Source organism: Gekko japonicus, unplaced genomic scaffold (genome assembly GCF_001447785.1).
Source record: "Gekko japonicus isolate JY-2015 unplaced genomic scaffold, Gekko_japonicus_V1.1 scaffold402, whole genome shotgun sequence".
NCBI classification, from domain to species: domain Eukaryota; kingdom Metazoa; phylum Chordata; class Lepidosauria; order Squamata; family Gekkonidae; genus Gekko; species Gekko japonicus.
The window spans coordinates 836706-858770 of NW_015166434.1; the positions used below are offsets into that span (position 1 = coordinate 836706).

The 22065-nt window shown below is 41.0% G+C and overlaps 1 pseudogene; it reads left to right on the forward strand.

The window, feature by feature from the left end:
- The first annotated feature begins 6375 nt into the window (after positions 1-6375).
- On the forward strand, positions 6376-7360 carry LOC107110999 (annotated as a pseudogene).
- The last annotated feature ends 14705 nt before the right edge of the window (positions 7361-22065 follow it).

The window sequence follows — 22065 nt, forward strand, 5'->3', positions numbered from 1 at the left end:
CAAGCATCCTTAAGCACAGCACTAGATCAGCAAACAGATTTCAAAAGAAAATTGGTCATAAACACAATCCTCTTTCCCTTTTCTAGACATACCCTGATGTTAAAATAGGACAGGCGCTAATGACTTTAAAAGTTACAAGGTTCCCATCTAGTCCTATTACCTGGGAGACCTCATGGTCAGCAAAAGATGGCTGCCAAAACTCACCATCACTCAGAAGTCTGTTCCCTTTGAAGAATCAGCACCAAGAGACCCTTTCTCCTTGGAGCAAGGGCTTTTATCAAACCTGTGTCTCCACCCCCTTTACATCACTCCCTCCACCCTCCTGATCTGGTCCACCCAGGTTGCAGATACATCCCAGGAGCCCTCCTGGAAGGCATTCTGGGAAATCTCCAGGAATCATCTGGAGACTTCCTAGCACCAAATTCTTTAGCTGGTTTTCCTACCAGGTCTATTAGCATATGTATAGATGTAATCTAGTATGCAATTGAACTGATTCCCTGCCACTTTCAGAGAGGAAAAAACACCCACACTCTTAGAACTCAGAGCGGGTGGGGTCTCCACACACACACACACAGAGATTACATTGGAAGGGCACCCCTTTTTCCGAAGGGGGCTCTGTAGCAGAATCCAAACAACTAAGTCATAATACATGTACAAGATAGCTTTGTTCACATTAGCGAATGCACATATCAGTCCTTCAGCAAATAACCACACAGAAAAATTAGTCTACCCTAACAGTCCATGTCCTTCCTGGAAAGGAATATGTTCAGTGTTTATGTTGAACTCTTGAATCTTCCATGACCATCTCTGCAGTTTAGTGTTCGTGTTCTTCATAGTTGGCAGCCATAGTAAGGATGAGTGGTCAGTCAGGAAGGTAAATTCCTGGCCCCACATATAAGGCCTGAGTTTGTCCAGTGCCCACACATTGCCAAACACTGCTTTTGCACTGAGAACAGGTTCCCGAGGGATGAGTTTCCTGCTCAGATATGCTATGGGATGTTTGGTTCCCTCCCACTCTTGCATCAGAATGGCCCTGATCCCATAGTCTGAGGCATCAGTTGCTACATATAACTGCCTTTCAAAGTCAGGCGTTTTGAGCATGGACAGGGAAACTAAAGCCATTTTCAACTCTTCATAGCTTTCAATATTTCATGTTATCCTTCCGAATTGCCTCTCCGGGTTGGAACTCGAAGTCCCACTATTGAATGGAAGGTCTGATCCAGGACTTAAGATGTCACCCATTCTGGATGGGTTGCACTCCCCTTGAAGGAACAGGTCCATAGTCTGGGGATGCTCATGGACCCAGACCTACTACTGGATAAACAAATGGCGGCTGTGGCTAGGAGTGCCTTTTACCTGTGGACTTCCCTGGACAGAAAAGATCTGACCACTGTGGTGAAAGCTAGGGCAACACTTCAGTGCTGCTCAAGGCAGCTTACAGTTAAAAACCACAATATTTTTAAAAAGCCATTGGACGTAAGCAGCATAAAAACTATCCACAGAACAGAACCAGGCCATTAAAAAGCTGATAAGATAAAGCCTCTAATTAAAATCCTGGGTTAAAAAAAAAAAAGACGTGTTTTAGCCTAGCAGCTCAAAGGAATTAAAGTAGGTGATGGGCTTGCCTAGATTAGATTACTGCAAACTACTCTACGGGAGGCTGCCCTTGAACAGTGTTTGGAAATTTCAACTGGTACAGAATGCTGCGGCCGGGCTATTGACTGGAGTGGGTCATAGAGACTAAATCACTTCATTCTTGGCCTGTCTACACTGGTTCCCATATGTTTCTGGGCACAATCCAAGGTATTGGTGTTGACTTTTAAAGCACTATATGACTTGGGACCAGGATATCTGAAGTACTGCCTTACTCCCACATGAACCAACCCAACTGCTAAGGTCATCTTCTGAAGCCCAGCTTTGGTGCCCCCACCTTTTGAATTAGCAACTCAAGCGCTTTTTTGGCCATGGCACTCAAATTGTTTGTTTGTTTGTTTATTGGATTTATACCGCACATTCCCCGCCGAAGCAGGCTCAGAGCAGCTTACATAAAATTGCTAAAAGAATTTAAAACACATAAAATCTAAAGTTCAATGCATCCATACATACATTCCTATGTGACGACAATCATAATCCAATGTTTTCATAACAGGAGTCAGTTAGTTCAGACTTAGATGATGAACGCAATCCCAGGGAGGCTCCAAGTTATGTCACAATGTTAAATGTGGTCAAATGCCTGGTGGAAGAGCTCTGTCTTGCAGGCCCTGCAGAACTGAAGTAAGTTCTGCAGGGCCCTGGTGTCCTCAGGGAGCTCGTTCCACCAGTGTGGAGCTGCCATGGACAGAGTGCACACAATTACAAAATTATGAAACCCTCTCCCCATTTGTCTATTCCCTTCAGTGAGTAAAACCTTTTTTTAAAAAAATCTGGCATTCTCTCAGTGATCTCTTCTTCCTGCCCTATCCTTTAATTACTGTTTTATGTGCTTTTAGAATGCACTTTAATTTTGTTTTTGCTTCTATTGATTTTAAATGTTTTGATAATGTTTTGTTCTAATGGTTAGCTCCCTAGATGGCTCTCATGGTGCAGAAAGATGACATATAAATTTTGTAAATAAACAAATAAAACAAAGCCCCAATCTTAATGAGCAAGAAAAAGTGGAAATATTCTCCCGCTTCCCACACAGACTATCATGCTAATGTTTCACATCTCTTCTCAGAAAGTCCACTCAATAATACAGTGGACATCTCTCAGACTACAAGACACAACACAAAATATTGGAGGAAAGGTTTAGAAGAGTTGAAGAAGAGTTGTTTTTATACCCCGCTTTTCTCTATCTTAAGGAGTCTCAAAGAAGTTTATAGTCACATTCGATTCTCCTCTCCTCACAACAGGCACTTTGTGAGGTAGGTGGGGCTGAGAGAGTTCTGAGAGAATTGTGATTGGCCCAAGGTAACCCAGTAGGCTTCATGTGGAGGAGGGGGAATCCAACCTGGTTTTCCAGATTAGAGTCCCTCAGTCTTAAGTACTACACCACACTGGGTCTCACTTTTGGGGGAGGGGTGTAATTTAGACACAAAAATCAACGCCCAATGTGAATCAAGGCTGCACTGCTGTGTGAGGGGTAAACTCTTCCCCAGTGGCACTTTTGCTTGATAGCTTGCTTCCCCTGGGCTTTTGCTTGATAAAGAAAGGAAACAGGACCAGTGTCAGTACTTGGTGGTTTTCCTGTGTACTAGGACTAAAATCAGTTCCAGGAAGTGAGTGGAATTCGGCTGGGTAAATGACACATGTGAAAAAGTTCAACCCTTCCCTTCACCAGCACCATAGTCCCAAATCAGCATGGTGTTACCACCAATGGCCTGTCTTGATATTGAGGGAAATTAGTTATGAGACAGAGAAGGCCAGAAGGGTACAAGGGATTGCACACCTATATATACCAAGGTCCAGTTCAGTATGAAGATTCCATATTTAAAGAGTGTTCAATAGATTTACTAGAAAATATCCCTGCATACTATCACACTAAACATTCAAAATATACACACAATCCAGAACTAAGAAACAAAGAGGTGATTATAGAGATGTTTATGAGCAGTTATAGGTGTTATACTACCTGTCCAGATGTGCAGATGTCTGTGTAGAAGGAAGTGCAAATGGCCAGCATTCCACACTAAGAAAGGAGACCCAAAGTAGAGGTTTTGGGAGTGTACCCTATAGTAGGCACCATCAGAGTGCACACTGAGGCAGGGCTTGCCCTCTATTCTTATCGGAATTCAAGGGGTGGTCTCCCGGACCATGACTTGATGAGATTAATGAGCATTGATGGTTTTACCAGGGCAGATTGAATGGGTTTGATAGCCACTGATGGTCCTGCTAAGGAAGGTTGAATGGGTTCCCAGGCTTAGACAAAAGGGGGAAATGGGTGTCTGATAGCTGTCAGGAATAATTGTTAATGATTTAATAAAATCAAAAGATTTCTACATAGGCACAGGCATCACACAAAGGGGGGTATGTGAGGGTATGGAGACAGAGGAGGTTTGCCAGATATCTACAGAATGCTATAAAAATGCAGATACCTATCTGAAGGAACTCGTGGTCATTACATATGCATACCTTTGCAGGGTGGAGGAGGATTGGAGATGGCCCTGGATCTAATGTCTGAAAGCAGCCTCAGTACTTCTAAAAACTTTGTACCTTCTCAGTAAATTAGGGAGTCATGGCTCTTAACCATTTTCACCCTGCTGAGCTAATCACATTTTCAGTATGCTGTTTTCTCTTCAGCATATTCTTAAATCAGCAAGATTTATTATGTGTCCTGCATGTTTCATTAACTTAGTCCATGAGTTGCATGGCGAATACAACTAGACTAAAGTGTGTGCGGCACAAGAGGCAGGAACAGGAATGTTAAAACACAAAAAGTCATTCATTCCACACCAGACAGTGCACACAAAAAACACAAACCCCTAAGAGTTACCCATCACCCAAGGCGAGGCACAACAGCGTCCTCAGTATTCATACAAATGAAGGAAGCTATTATCCTTTTCAACTACACTATGTCATAAGAAAAGTCATAAGAATTCCAGTGATCTGAGGATCTGCCCTGGTAAGGAGCACTTCAAAGAGCATAAATAGTAACCTTAGAAGTGTTTGACCGGCAGCACCTGAATTATAATGAAACTAAAAGGATTAAGAACAACCTTCTTCCTTTTTTAGGGGCCACTGTCTCCATTTTAAAAGCAAAGAACACAATTATTTTATAATAAGGCTCCTAATATATGTCTTACATTGGCTGCTTTTCAACTACTTAATATTTTATTTTAGGAAGAAAACCTGAAAAGGAAATTTTTATAGTTATTTTATAGGAAAGGGAATGTAGATGGGAAATCTAATAGAAAGTAAAATAAGAAAAGTTCAGAAATCACATGCTTTTTGCAACTTTGCCACCAAATAAAAGAGATGAAGATAATTTGAGTAAGTTTGCCTTAAAAAAAAAAAAAAAGACAGACATCTGTGTGATTAATATTCAATGTGGAAGCCATATCCAATACTATCAGTGGGAGAGTTTAGAATAATCTGAATATTTTGCATTTTAGTGCATGTTTACTCAGCTCTAATTCCCCTTACAGGATTTACGCTCATAACAGGGTTTGTAGGATTAATTTATTTTTATTTACGTCCTAAATAACCCACCTTTTTCACTGAGATGCAAGGCAGATTTTGAAATATATAAAAAAATTCAATCGGACAGAATAAGACATCCAATAAACAATAGGATTACAGAAATTAGAAAACAGTGCAAACAAAAAAAGCTGTCTAAAGCATGACATACCATAATACAGAAAGTGGATTACAAAAGCAGAAGATAAGACAGAAGAAGTCAAGTACTACATACAATATACTATAGTCCTAATCCCTTTTTAAAAATCCTTTATAAAAATGTTCTCCTGACCATTACTGTTTTGCACATTTTGTGAAATGACAGAAGGGGAGGGGGGCTTCCAAAACCTTGAACAGTACATTAAATTAAACAGTAACCAATGGAGTTACTGCAGAATGGGTATGATATATATATAAATAAATATATATATGTGTGCCACCTAGCTCCTGAGAGCAACTACACTGTGGCATTCTGTAACATATGGAGTTTCCAAGTTGACTTTACTGATATTAGGGGCAGACCCAGGTAGTCCAGCCTTAGTCTGCCCCTAACATTACAGTAGTCTAGCCCTGAAGTTACAGTGGCATAGATTCACAAGTCCAGATCAGCTGAGTTAAAGTACGGAACCATCATCCAGTCTAAATGAAAATGGAACAAAGCTTTTTTTTTTATATAGATAGATTTACTCCTCCAATAACAATGATGGATCCAGTGTACCCTCTAGGGCTTTCAAATGAGTCAGCAAGTATCATCTGGATCCTATCAAATGTGGAAAGCACACTGTTCTTTAAGAAAAAAGGAGGAGGAGGAGATTGGATTTATACCCCGCCCTTCACTCAGAGCGGCTTGCAAACTCCTTTCCCTTCCCCTCCCCACAACAGACACCCTGTGAGGTCGGTGGGGCTGAGAGAGCTCTAAGAGAACCGCCCTTGAGTCAAGAACAGCTTTCTTTTCTTTTTTTAATTTTAAAGTGTTTATTGAATTTAACTATAACATACAATTGCTGCAAAACAGTATGCAAAATTCCTGAGAATCCAAAAATACAAACTAGCCCATTAGTTACCGACAAAAATTTCAATATTAATCAACAGTCAGAAAATATTAAAGTAGTATCAGGACAGTTCACCCATATATAAATGGCATGTGAACTATAAATCCTAATGAGTTCTTTCAAGTCTAAAACACAACATTTTCAGGAGTCTGCAGCTCTGAACAACAAAATGGGTCGACAGTAAGGCAGAGGTCAGAGTAATTCAAGAACAGCTCTGACAGAACTATGGTTTGCCCAAGGTCATCCAGCAGCTGCAAGTGGAGGAGTGGGGAATCAAACCCAGTTCTTCCAAATCAGAGTCCGCACACTTAACCACTACACCAAACTGCATCACTTCTGGTCAGGACTCAGTTTCAACTGCATCCAGAAGCGCTCTACCATCTTGCCCAGACATGCGGAGGGGGGGTGCAACCTCCCCTCCCCGCCTCCCGTGCTGCAAAATGGAGCTTGCCAAGCCAGCTTGCCAAGCCAGTCTTCCCCGTGCTGCCGCAGTCCAAGGAGGATGCCAAAGACTGGACATATCCAATGAGAAGAGAGATGCAGGAAATTTTACCTGGGTTGTTCTTAGGCCTGTATTCTTCAGCTATGAAAAGCAAGCTACTTATACTTCAGAAACATGGGATTACCCATGTCATATGATACGGCGAAATATTGAAGCAAACTTTATTAAACCAAACTTCCAGCAGTTATTTAGGTGTTTAGTCTTGGATATTGCAGATAATCCCATTGAAAATATAATAAGATTTTTCCCTATGACTAAGTTTATTGATGGCAGTTTACAAACTGGAGGAAAAGTTCTCGTCCATGGGAACGCAGGGGTTTCCAGAAGCGCTGCCTTAGTTATCGCATATATTATGGAAACATCTGGGGTGAAGTACAGGGATGCATTCACATATGTGCAAGAAAGATGGTTCTGTATTAACCCCAATGCTGGATTTTTTCATCAACTTCAGAAATACGAAGCCATCCATCTCGCCAGGCTGACCATGCAGATGATGTCACCTCGGCAACTGGAGCGCCCACTGTCTGTTACCACAGGAAATTTGAAATGGACCCATGAAGAGGATGAAGAAGTCGGCAATATGCAAACAGCGGCACAGAATGGTTGATGCTGGGGGCCCCATGGAATTGCGGGCTGGGGATTTCTATTCACAGCAGCAGCTAATTTCAGCAGGTTGGACAGACGGATATTTAAAGGGGGGGGGAGAAGAGATACACAAAGCCCAGCTTCCTGATGCAAACCTGCCCCTCCAGTAGCACACCAGGCAGGATTTTAAGGTATTGGACTCCTGGACTGACTAGATGGCACTGATTGTTTTACTCCTTTTTTTTTTTTTTTTACACTTTATAACAAGAGTCTTTAGTAAAAAACAAAAAAGAAAAAGAAAGAAACTGGGTGATAATGATCATTTCCTGAGAATTTAATGGCTCAGACTTCAGAGTCAATAAATGTAAAAATACCTTAAACAACTGAGTTGGGCATGAAGTAGCTGATGCAATGGTACCAGATAATTAGGATTTCTTTTCCATTATTATCACCACCTCATAGGTCCTCCAGTGATCTCTGTAGCTTGCTCAGTCAGATTTGTGTTTTCTGCCAATGCCATTGTAGATGTCTACCAGCTCTGTTTAGGTCACTTCACTCTCTAGTAAACCAAGGTGCTGCATCCTGCCTCGGGGCAGGGGGAGGTTGACAGGGAGCAACCATGTAAATAGTTCCTAGGTGCTTCTCCTACCAGGTTCACCACCAGAGAGCTGTCATTTGGGATCCTAAAATCCAATGTGTACACTGTATTTATTCTATTTGGTGGCTTCTGGTTAGCTAAAATACATTTACTTTTAATTTTTAAAAAACTCTGTCCAAGACACATCATCATCCCTTACTGATAAAGAAGCAGACTGGTACTTTGACCAGCTTACTGAGAAAGGAGGCAACACTATTAGTTAGTATGTTAGCAGTATATTCGTCTGTATAATTCAAAGTATACGTATATTGTATATGTAAGGATTTTGCCCTCTTGCGTCTTGTTAGAAAGTTCAGTCTTGAGGATCCAAGGTCATTGTTTGTTTACTTCATTTATACCCTAATTTTCTCCTCAATGGGGACCCAAAGTGGCTTACATCACTCTCCCCTTCGCCATGTTAACCTCAGAACTACCATGTGAAGTAGGCTTGACTGACAGGGTGTCTACCTGTCACCCAACAAAGGTCCATGGTAGAGTGGGGACTCGAACCTGGGTCTCCTAGGTCCTAGTTGGGTATTAACTTCCATTATTATTTAAAATTTAATTCACAAAAGATCTTTAGCTAGCATGTTTTAATCAGTGGATATCCCAATTGCAAAGGTTGAATGGAATCTCTCAGGGCAATGGCTTATAGTGTACAATCCTAGGGAATCAAACACTTTGCTACACACAAACAGCAAGATAAAATCCAAAGATTGTGAATGAGATTAAAAGGTTAGGGAGTTTCTTAGTAACCTGTACCATGCAGGTCTTAGTGTTAAAATCTCAACCTGTGGTGTCACCAGTTCACGAAATGCAGGCAGGACCAAAAGGCATACTACCCTTTGCAGTTCAATTGCTATAGTGTCACTTCAGCAATACTCCTGGCAAAACCTCCTGAGCTTGGCCCTTTGCAGCTGTCAAAAAGATCCTGTTTATTACAGGCTGCATAACATATTTTTTCTGATCTGCCACAAAGACTTTGATATGACAGTAGGAAATTGCTAATCCCCATATTTTTGTCCAATAATGCTAGGTAGGTCATAATAATTACACATCTACAGTATATGACACTTAAATCTGTAACATGTTCTACAGTTACTTCTATTTTGTGCTTCCATTGCAATCTAAAAATATCAGTTCAATGTGAGATTAGTAAAAAATTGATTTCCCACCTAATTAATACATTAAATTTCAATGGTGTCACCACTTCACGAAATGCAGGCAGGACCAAAATGCATACTACCCTTTGCAGTTCAATTGCTATAGTGTCACTTCAGCAATACTCCTGGCAAAACCACCTGAGCTTGGCCCTTTGCAGCATGACATATTTTTTCTGATCTGCCACAAAGACCTTGATATGACAGTAGGAAATTGCTACTCCCCATATTTTTGTCCAATAATGCTAGGTAGGTCATAATAATTACACATCTACAGTATATGACACTTAAATCTGTAACATGTTCTACAGTTACTTCTATTTTGTGCTTCCATTGCAATCTAAAAATATCAGTTCAATGTGAGATTAGTAAAAAATTGATTTCCCACCTAATTAATACATTAAATTTCAAAGCAAAGTCAAAGCTTCACAGTTCTGTACATTTTCTCCTTTTGCTTAATCAAACCTGGCTGAATAAAGCATACACACAAACTTTTTTATAGCCCACAGGAAGAGGAGGGTTATCAAGAACCAGATGAATCGTATGATGCAGGCAGCTTAAGGGCTGCAAGTATGACAGACCTGGAAAAGGAAGTGCTCATATGAATTCCAACTGAGTCCATGCCTTGCATGTGAAAATTAGCTTTCATTTCAATAGAACAGGTGTTTTAGCTTATGCAATACAAATAGCTGCTTTTGCAAGAAAACCATGGTGATATTAGTCTACTATTTTGTTAATGCAAATAAAGTCATATTTTTAAAATAACAAAACTGCTAAATAAATTAACGAAGTGGTCTAAAGTATAAATCACCTTTAAATGAGGTATTTTAGGAGAACAGCATTTTGGGTAACAGTTCAAATAATGTTTCATTTCATGGGACTAACTACTTTTTGTTTCATTGTAGTTGTTTTTATGGGAACAGGTAGCTATTTACATGCATCTTATATTAACAAGCAAATATGTTCCAGGGCCTGCACGTGTAGCCAAATACCACCTGGTATTTTGTTTTGTTCTTAAAATCTAATTGGCAGCAAAACTACCATAGCTATTTTCATCTAGAGCAAATAAAGTCATATTTTTAAAATAACAAAACTGCTAAATAAATTAACAAAGTGGTCTAAAGTATAAATCACCTTTAAATGAGGTATTTTAGGAGAACAGCATTTTTGGTAACAGTTCAAATAATGTTTCATTTCATGGGACTAACTACTTTTTGTTTCATTGTAGTTGTTTTTATGGGAACAGGTAGCTATTTACATGCATCTTATATTAACAAGCAAATATGTTCCAGGGCCTGCACGTGTAGCCAAATACCACCTGGTATTTTGTTTTGTTCTTAAAATCTAATTGGCAGCAAAACTACCATAGCTATTTTCATCTAGAGCCAGTTTAACCACACTGGCAAGCTTGTCAGGCACTTGGAGACCACAGTTGACTATAGAGAGGCCTGCATACTGAGTGCATAATTTGTTCAAATTCTTCTTCCAGCATGATCAGCTTCCCAGCATCCTCTGTAACCCTGCAAGGTGTATACACGCAGAGAGACAGCTGTTCTAGACAGAACACACAACAAGGGATACTGCTTTCAACATGATATGGTCTGCTCAGTGCAAACGTGGAGTACGTGCAGCATACACAGCAATATTACATGGGCTATTAACAGGTTGCTAAGGATAGGGTTCCCAGACTAGGGTTGCTAAGAAGATATTATGATGTGTATAATCCTGGAAGAACTCCAGGCCACACCTGGAGACTGGCAACCCTCCCTTCAATTGAGCCAAACAAGACCAATTTCCCTTAGTGTTTTCTAAAAACAATAACTAAGGGGTGGATCAGAAAAGTGAGTCCTGTAGTTCAAGTGCTGATTTAAAGCGAATGTGATCAGTCTAGAAGCAGAAGCCCCATTATGTAAATTTGATATAAGAAACACATCTTTATCTGAGTTAGCTACATGGTAGCATAAACCTGTGTAAACTTTCTGCTTATCCAGATGTTTCTACTGTTTCCAAGACCTTACAGAGAAAATAAGATCGTGCCAAATTTACTTCTCAAAAGCAAGACACTGTTGTTTCAGGCTAGCACCCAAGCTGGTTATTGCCATTCATTCTAAAATAATTACCTAATTATATCTGAAATATGGCTCTGCTATTGTATTATTCTCACCCCCACATCATTCAAAAGTAAAATTCCAAATTTAATCTGTTCTAACTGGGGAGGGGGGCAGTAGCATCAGACCACTGAGTCCGCAGATGATTACAAAGAGACAATCCATAACTTAAGTGTCATTGAGATATCAGAGTGGATGGGCTGTTTGCCCAGTATGCTGTAATGACCCTGAAAGGTTTTTGGCTCGTACAGTGGACACATTAGCATTAACTTAAATCCCTTGTCTTGTTTGTGCTACGTGAGAGAGAACTGCTTGCATTTTCTCTCCTCTCAGATACTTGATGTTATCACAGGGAGTCTGAAATTTGGACACAGAGTTGAAATCAAGGAAGAGCAGTACTGGCAGTCTTTTATGTAATCCACATGAGGTTTGTTAGTAATGTTTGGAGGCCCAGCTTGCTTCCTCGTATATACAGTAAAAGCTTCACCCCCTGGTAAAAATGCCATGTAGTGGATGGGGTGTTGAACTGTGACCAGGGAAATCTGAAATCCATGAAGCTCAGCTGGCAATCTTGCCCCAGTCATATACTCTCAAACTAAACTGCATCACAGGGTTGTTATGAAGATGTCCTCTGATTTAGGAGGGAAGGTCAGAGTTAAAATAATAAATAATGCTGTTTATATTAATAATGTATATAATATTTTATATAATGTGCAACGAACATGAAGTTGAGCAAACTTCAGAGGACGGCGGAAGACCGGAAGGCCTGGCATGATCTGGTCCATGGAGTCGCGAAGAGTCGGACTCAACTGTGCGACTGAACAACAACATAATGTGTATGTGCATATGTATGTATGTATATGTGTGTGTGTGTGTATAATGTATATTTAAAATGTGATAGACAAATTGTAAAGGGAAGTAAGGAAATCTGGGTTTGGTTTGGTTTTTAAAGCACGTTGTCAAACTCTTCTGTGATGTTTAAGTCCACAGATCAATATCGATTAAAGACAGTTTTTCACATTTATCTCCCATGGTTTTAGATGAATGCATATCTACAACTACACTGTTGGCATCCTTCAGGTTTGTGAAAATTATATATAAACTGAGTTCAATGTGTACAACTGAAAACATTCATTATGTATTTTCCAGTGAGTCTTTCTAGATCAAACAAATTTCTATCATTCATAACAAATGTTTGTGGCAAATGCCACCTGTTAAAAGACACTATCCAAAAAACGTTGTCATATTTACAACAGAAAACAGTGGATTCTTAATAGACAATGTAGTGATTTCCTGTTACTACTAAGATTAGTGAAGATTTATAAATCAGATGCTCTGTTACTTTTCCATTACTACAAAAAGACATGAGCAGCAGAAAAATAATACCTGAAGTTCCATATACAGAAGAGATTAGCAGTGCAGTCCTAAACAAAACTACCGTATTTTTCGGACCATAAGACGCACCTGACCTTAAGACGCACCTAGTTTTTAAAGGAGGAAAACAGGGGAAAAAAATATTCTGAACCTTCGGTCCATAAGACGCACTCACTTTTCCTCCCACTTCTTTTGGAAGAAAAAGTGCGTCTTATGGTCCAAAAAATACGGGTATATCCTTCCAAGTCTGCTGAAACCAAGGGGCTTAGAAGGGTATAACACCGTTTAGAATCTGTTTGCAGTATTAGCCACTTGCACTGAGAAACTATAAAACCATAAGAGTGGCAGGACAAAAATATAAGAAGTTGTATGTAATTCCAACATAATACCTGTAAGGAATTCTGGGAAGCAGAGGGGGAACTCAAAAGGTTTCACTGGATCCATATGCCTATCTATTAATCAGGGCTCTTTTTGTAGAAAAAGCCCAGCAGGAACTCATTAGCATAATAGGCCACACCCAACCGCAGGAACTCATTAGCCTATTAGGACACACACCTGACAGCACAGCTCTTTAGCATATTAGGCCACACCCCCATGTTACCAGAAGTGTGGTAATCCAGCCACACCCACCTTTTGCTTCTTATTCTGTTTACCTTGTTTGTTGTCAAAACCCAGGGCTTTTTTTGTTGCAGGAACTCCTTTGCATGTTAGGCCACACACCCCTAATGTAGCCAATCCTAATAAGTTTCTGCTGTTGGGTGTGGCCTGTTATGCTAATGAGTTCCTGCTGGGCGTGGCCAACTCGGGAGCCAGCCAGAACTCCGTTCCTGTGTGTTCTTGCCCAAAAATAGCCCTGCTATTAATCCAAATGAGCTATTTTTACACTAAAAGCAAGCAACACTTACCAAAAGTAAGGAAAGCAACAATGTTTTCTGCATTCTTCCAACAGGCAGAGATAGGCCTAGAATAGCTCTGTAATTATACTGCATGTTGCAAACGAGCATTGCCTACAAGTGGTAATTTATTGTACTATATCAATGTCACTTAATGTGTACACTTAAAAAGGTGGGTCAGGAATTGTATACTGTCTACATAACTGCATACAGCTCTTAGGAAGAGACTGATTACAGTTGATCATGAAATAACCCTGGGATACCATAACAAAGATTAACTATGCTCCCACACAAAAAACCCCGTCATGTACTATCTTCCCTACCAAAAATATATTAAATAACTGTATTTCAGAGCTTTACCTAGCTTCATTTACAGCTTTATTCATATACCAACCTTGCCAAATTTTAAAATTAATACCAGATTGGCAATGATGATCTAATCAAATCCCAGGAGACAGAACTTAACTTGTTATGGCATAATGTATTATGTCCTTATGATTTTTAAATAGTTTTATTTTAAATAGTTTTATAGGCTATTTCTGATTCAGGAATTTCAGATTTCATTTCACACATATTTGAAACAAAATGTCAATACCTAAACATAACATGAATAAGTTGTCTATCTTAGACGATGGGTCCATGGCAATCTGACCTTTTCTCATAAACGGACTTACAGTGCGATTCTAAGCACAGTTACATCCTTCTACGTCCATCTAAGTCAAAAGAAATTCACAAAGACAATAGGTTAGATATTCAGGCTTCTTTTTCAATGCAGGGGTTAACTTTGGATAGATCATAAGCATATAAGAAGAGCCCTTATGGTAGTCCATCTAGTACAGCATCCTGTCTCACACAGTGGCCAACTAGTTCCTCTGGACAGCCAACAACAGGGCATAGAGGCTGAGGCCTTCCTCTGATGTTGCCTCCTGGCTCTGGGATTCAGAGGCTTAGTGCCTTTGAATGTGGAGGTTCCTCTCAGTCACCATGACTCATAGCTACTGATAGACTTATCCTCCATGAATCTATCTATCCCTTATTAAAGCTGCCTATTCGTGTGGCCATCACTACATTCTCTGGCAGCAAATTCAACATTATTGGATCAACTTTATTGGATGCCCTCGAATACTAGTATTTTTGTAGAGGGGGGGGGATTCTCTTTGTCAATTTTCTACACCCCATACATAATTTTATAAACCTCTGTCATGTCCCTCCCTTAACTATCTCTTTTCTAAACCTAAAAGTCTCAGACTATTCATCCTTTCCTCGAAGAAGAAGAAGAGGAGGAGGAGGAGGAGGAGGAGGAGAAGATTGGATTTATACCCCGCCCTTCACTACCCAAAGGAGTCTCAGAGCGGCTTACAAACTCCTTTCCCTTCCCCTCCCCATAACAGACACCCTGTGAGGTAGGTGGGGCTGAGAGAGCTCTGACAGAAACTGCCCTTTTTCAAGAACAGCTGTGCCAGAACTATGGCTTGCCCAAGGTCATCCAGCAGCTGCAAGTGGAGGTGTAGGGCATAAACGGACTTACAGTGCGATTCTAAGCACAGTTACATCCTTCTACGTCCATCTAAGTCAAAAGAAATTCACAAAGACAATAGGTTAGATATTCAGGCTTCTTTTTCAATGCAGGGGTTAACTTTGGATAGATCATAAGCATATAAGAAGAGCCCTTATGGTAGTCCATCTAGTACAGCATCCTGTCGCACCAGTGGCCAACTAGTTCCTCTGGACAGCCAACAACAGGGCATAGAGGCTGAGACCTTCCCCTGATGTTGCTTCCTGGCTCTGGGATTCAGAGGCTTAATGCCTTTGAATGTGGAGGTTCCTCTCAGTAGGGAATCAAACCCAGTTCTCCCAGATTAGAGTCTGCGCACTTAACCACTACACCAAACTGGCTCGTAGGAAAGGTGTTCCACCCCCTCTAATCATCTTGGTTGCCCAAGTCAATAATTAGCTGTCCACAGAGACAGCTCAAGATGGTGTGAGAAATTCATATCTTTGGAAGGAAGTGGTAATTTCTGGACAGGCAGTATGATTGAAGGGGAGCTGAGACATATAGCTCCCCCCTGGGGACAATCAGAATGTAGGTGGAAGTCACCTGAATACAGAAGACAAGTGAGGGACCCACAAAGACTGGCAAAGGGAATTTAACCCCCTCATACAAGTTACTTCCCCAATATCCCATTATAGTCTCTCCCCTTTTCCTGCTTCTTTCTCTCCTACCCACCCACAAGCCAGCGTTTAAAGGTAGTAGTGGAGACTTGTGATGCTTTTTTCAATAAGCCATTTTTTAAAAAAATATACAAGTTGAGTAAATAAGGGAGTAATTAAAACAGCATCTGTCAATCTGTCCCCAAAAGCAATATGTCAGCCAGCTGCAAAATCTTAAGCATCTTCTTTTTCTCCTTTACCACTAATCAAATAGCTTCTTTTCCCTCCCTTTCTCAGCACACACACACACACACACCCCGAGAAGGAAAACTGTCAGCCTTAATCTCAACAGGTAGGAGTGAGTGGCATTCATTTGCCTGTAAATCAACATTTATTTTTATTGGACAAAGAACTTAGCATGGTAGCTTATAGCTCATTATACTCTGTAATTCTGTTAACTTGTATTCTTCCATCTCAAAATAAAGAATTTCATGGGGTGCAGCTATTTGGTTGAGGCCAATGATAAGCAGTACATGGTTGATGCCCACTAAGAAGCAGTACCGCATGGGACTTTCCTAAATCCAGGGGAGTATATTACAGTGCTTTCCATCTAAAAGTACTGCCCACTTCAACAAATACTGTATTTGTATCACTACCCTCTATGAGAAGGCCTTAGCTAATTGATTCAATTTTTTCTCTCTCCTCCTTTTCACCTTTATTCCATTAATAAAAGAAACTGTGGCAATGCTGTTTTCAGTTATTCAATGGTCAAGTCCCTGTCATACACCTCACCCCACCTGCTCTGCAGCATAAACCCAAAGCAAATGCCAGAGGAAGAACTCCCAAAAGAGAAGTCTCTTAGAAGGCAAATTCAGGAATCACCCTCTGAGCATCATCGGCTATGTTCAGCTGCAATAATGCTCAAGAATAAGGACCTGTGCTACATCAGCTGAAGGTGAGCCACCTGGAGACTGCAATAAGACATGAGACACACCCAATGAGCCTCCCAGCCATCAAGTTCATGCCTCTTGCTAACAGACAAAATAGTCACTCACTGCCAGCTCCAGCCGTTCTTCCTCTGCACCCTGATACTTCCCGTGGAGAAAAGTCTTCAGGCTCTCTTGCAGACTGGGATCAGTGATAGCAGACTCTTCTGTCACAGCTCTTTTACTGTAATCCATGTGCTTGCTGCCGGCCAGTCCCTGCCAGCCGCACAGCCCTGTATGATTTCCTCTTGAACAAAACAGCGCGTCTTGAACGAAACACCAGCTTCTGGCAAGTCAGTGGCTCTGGCTCCGATCAAACGCATTTACACTTGGCAGCTGGGAATTAGCAGCCGGTCTGAACGAGAATGCAGATCAGATTGCTTCCTCTACCCAATGAATGCAGTTTTGGGAAGGGCAAATTATATGACATATATTGATCATGATTTTATTTACTCACATTGAGAGACAGACAGACAGACAGAAGGAGGGAAGGAGGAGAGAGTGTAAATGAATTTGGGGGATACATTCATTGTTTCCATGGAAGGTTTGATTGTAAATAGTATTTTACAATTTTGCCTAATTTATGCTATCACCCTTATCCTGAAATAGCAAACTGGTCCAAGCCTACCTAAGGGAGGTAGATGGCTGATTTGGAACACGAAGCTTTCCCAAACTGAAGCAAGAAGCTGACTAAGGTTCCATACTGACCCCAGGTGTATGATTTGACCCTAAAAGGCAAACAAGGGGGAGGAGCGATTTAAATTGCAACACAAATGTTACAGAAGGGGGACTCTCTTTCCTCCTGCACCACTTCCCAATTTAAGCCCTAACAGGATGAAAAGGCATACAGGTACCCCCCCCTTTCCCCATCAAGTCACAACCAACTTACAGTGACCCACAGAGTTTCAAGGCAAGAGATGTTCAGAGGTAGTTTGCCATTGCCTGCCTCTGTGTAGCAACCCTGATCTTTTTTTATTGGATTTGTATCCCACCCTCCCTGCATAGCAAGCGCAGGGCGGGTTCCAGACATACATGATCTTCCTAGGTGGCCCCTCCATCCAAGGAGTAACCAGGGCCGTCTTTCCCCCCCTACTGGTTCTTAAAGCTACTTGACAGCAGTTTTGATCAGGGAAACCATGTGGAGTGGGAGAGGTAAGCCTTCTTCCCCACCCATCTTAGCCCCATGTCATGAGGCTCTCCCCGACGGCCCACCATTCCAGTGATGGAACCCTAGAATCAAACTGCTTGTTACAAGGGATGTAGTTACACACTCCAAGGGACAGTGAAAAGCATACAGTGAAGAAGTGTGCTTGCACACGAAAGCTTTTCTCTTGAATTAAACTTTGTTGGTTTTAAAGGTGCCACTGGGCTGAAACGTTGTGCTGCTGCTTCAGACCAACACGGCTACCCACCTGAAGCAGATACAGCGTACCTGTGGATTTATTTGCAATGCACACATCTAATTCATAACTCTGTTTAAGGATAACAGCATCACATTACATCATGGCATTTTTTCCCTTTTGCGAGTACTTTCGATTAGATTCTTAAACTGAGCACTGGTCATTTTTTTTAAATCATAACTCATTTCTTTCTAACATATTTGCTGAATAGGTGTCAGGAACAGAACAGGGATATATAATTAATTAATAATATAAACAATAGGCCATCCATCTAGAAAAACTGCAAAAAGGGCAAAACACTCTTTTCTGCCATTCTATTTTTATTCCTGCTCAAATAAGCAGCAGAATTACCCTTCACATTAAATGGGGATAAACTGTTAAAACAGTAAGCACAACACTCAATAACAGTGAAAACTGTATTTTAAATGCATTGATTCCAACCATCCACTTACATCCCTTTCCTCCAAGAGCTCATGGAAGTGTACATGGCTCCTGCATTCATTTTATTCATACTACAACCCTGTTAAGTAGGCTGCCTGAAAGAGTGATACACCAAGGTCACCCAGGTAGCTGCACTACTGAGCAGAGATCCTGACCACAAGTCCCTCTGGTCACAATCTGACCCTCTAACCACTATAGTGCACTGGCTCCATATGTCAGGTTTCCCAGCAAGTAAAATTCCACCAAAGTTTATAAAAACACTTTTAAATAATAGGGCTTAGTCATGATGTCGTCTCTATTCATATTAAAATTATATCCATTTTAATAACAGCAGGATTGGAAGATTTTCTGGAAAAATTCATCATACATAGCCAAGTGCCCTGGAGGACATCCAAAACAACATTTGGATAATCAGGAATGTATGAGCAAACAAGACTGATGTTTATGTAGTGCTGCAATGAACTGGGGATATGGAAGAACAACACAGTGAGAATGTATCATCTAGAGAGTGAGAATGTATCATCCCGCCCTGGGCCGTACTGGGTAGGGCGGGATATAAATCCCAAAAATAAATAAATAAATAATAAAATAATGAAGGGTTCTAACGACTCCCAAATTGTGTCATATGGAATTCTAGATGCCCTTAGAAGCTTATTAAAAATTTCCCAAGTCCCATGTAGCAATGGCAGAGAAACGTCCTTGAAAAATAGCTGTCAGACTACTACCACCATTCTTCCCAATGCACTGTGCAGCTGTGAAGAAGTCTGGAGTTCCTTGTAGATGCCCACTCAGTTCATGTAAGTGATGACATGGGCCAAAAGGGCCTGGCCTGTCTCCTCAGTGAACTGATAACTGAGCAGTTCTTGCTACAGAATCCTCTTTAAGGTCCAGTAGTTCAAGATACTCAGGATGTGTTTGGCTGACAAATTGATGTTGGCAGCTTTCCCTGAAAATGGAAAGCTTGTAACACACTATTCAGGTGTGTTATGTCATTGAAATATAACACATGACCTGCTTTTATATACATTATAACAGTGATCCCAATATGATGCCTGAGAGTTAAGGTCGCCAGGTCCTTTTCTTCTGCAAGCAGGAGGGTGGGAGGGAGCTTCCCAGGAGTGGGCATACATTATAGCAGTGATCCCAACATGATACCTGAGAGTTAAGGTCACCAGGTCCTTTTCTTCTGCAAGCAGGGGGATGGGAGGGAGCTCCCCAGGAGTGGGGGGGGGCAATGTCACCATGTGCAATGTCACATGGCAGTGAGTGCCATCATCACACCGGGGACATTGCACCCGGTCTTGGTTGTTGGGGGTTGGGGCTTCCCCTCGCTGGCCCGCTGGCTGACAGTGGGCTGGAACCCCTGAAATCAGGGGATCCTGGCACAATGATGTCACATGGCAGTGAGTGCCGTCATTACACTGGGGATGTTGCGCCCGGTCTTGGTTGTTGGGGCTTCCCCCCGCTGGCCCGCTGGCTGATAGTGGGCTGGAACCCCTGAAATCAGGGGATCCCCTACTCCCACCTGGGGGCTGGCAACCCTACTGAGAGTGCTATGGTACCCTTCATGTGTTTTCTGGCACCCACTTTCCTCTTCCACTAACCATCTTTTCATCAAAGCATAAAACTAATTTTGGTTTGTCTCCACCTTGCTGGATCAAGAGGTGGTTCAGAAGGACCCAGAAGGCATCACCTTTAAATCCGTAAGACCACCTCTTTGAACGCAGTTGCCTTCATCAGAGCAGGATGCTTTGCACAGAACCTTCCAACATTCCAAGGAACTCACCAATGTTTTGTGATTGGCCCCAAACCCCCACAAAAGCCATGTGCTCACAACACATTCTCAAAATTCCAAAAGTGCCCACAGGCTCATGAAGCAGGGGACCCTTGCATTATAGTCTAGAAGTTCAACAGAAAGTATGAATAAATAGAGGCCTTTAAAGGAACCCTGGAATCTGTTCAAGCTTTAATGAGCACTGAAAGCTCTAGGTTGCAACCTTGTCCATCATTATACTGCATAGAAGCAATTGCATTTATTTATTATTTATTTAGATCATTTATACCCTAGCCCTCCAGAATCTGCTGAAGGCGGTAACTTGTATGCAACACTCCAACTTCAGGGCCAAACTAGACATGACAAAGAGGGACCAAACAAATTTATTGACAGAGCCGTCCATTCTACATTGAAATTCTGCTCTCTTCCTCCCAGTATGTGGTGCTTCATTCCCAGTTTTATCAGAGAACAAGGGAAAACAAGCTATAAAGAGCCATGAGGTAAGGCAGAAATATGAAGAAGTATACATGGATTCCCAATCAACCACATTTGATTCAAACTTTGTCATAAGTCAAAGACTGCTTAGATTTTTTGCGCATTTTAGATTGTTGTTCTATGAATGAAAAATAAAAATCACTGAAGGTTACTACAGTTTATACACAAAGGTTGTATTATTTTCATTGAACGGCTACCTGTTGAATGAAATCAATAGTGTAAGATAGTTGTTAATCAAATCTGGAGTCTCTACACCTTCTTCTATATATCTTTCTTTAGAGACATGTGATCTACAAGTACATAGGACAGAGAGTAAAGACATTTATTTTTAAAGTAACGTAAAGTAAAAGTAAGGCTCATTTTACTAGTAAACTTGACAAATTATTTTCATTTATGTTTCTTGGCCTTTTTTAACTGTTTTTGTTTTGTTTTGTTTTGCTATGTTTGAATGACTGGTAATACTTTAACAGCTTTATAATTTGATGATGATATTAAGGCATCTGATAACATACAAACAAAAATGTGTCTTTTTTTTAAAGTACAACTAAACTTTTAGAATTCAAAGTGTGCACTTGGACCCCAATAGTTAAATTGCTAGAAAACATAATTATGCAGGGGAAAACAGTGATTCAGTCTGCAGGCTCTGTTTTATTGCAGCAACCAAAAATTCAAGAACATACTAGCAGCGGTAATAGCTATTAGGACTAAAATATTCCAGAGTCCTCAGAAGTAGGACCTTGGCTGCCTCTTATGGCACTGTAGACCCAGACAGCGACAGTAGACAGGAATGTGATTGTATGCCAAGTCATTTATGCCAGCATTCCCACTCTTCCAAGTTTAATTAACATCTCTTGGGACTACAGAGGCCAAAGTGTTGCACCTGCACACAGACTGCAGTGGAGTGAGGTTTCAATGCTCTGAATTCTGGTTGTTCTGAGGCTGATATATAACCACTCCCTTTCTTTTGATAAAACCCCCAGGATCACATGTACCCAGGAAGGGGGAGACTCTGAGGGCCTTTCTATAAAGGGGGTGGAGGAAATTCAGCATTTGCCACTTTGGTTCATTTTCCATACTTGCAGCTTTTAAAGCTTCTGAAAAACTAGACTGTATCTCATGAGTTTTTTATTCCGGTACCAGTAATAAAACACACACACACGCACGCACACACCACAAAACTTCATCCAACAATCTTGCAAATCTTGGAGCCTTTAATGGGCTTGTCCTTGATGAGAGATATGAAGGCAAATTCATTTCCTGTTAGCCTGACTCACACTAATGGACTTTCAAAGTACAGTCTTTCCACTCACTCTTAATGACTTGTTGCAATGGAGATGGGGAATCGGCACACAG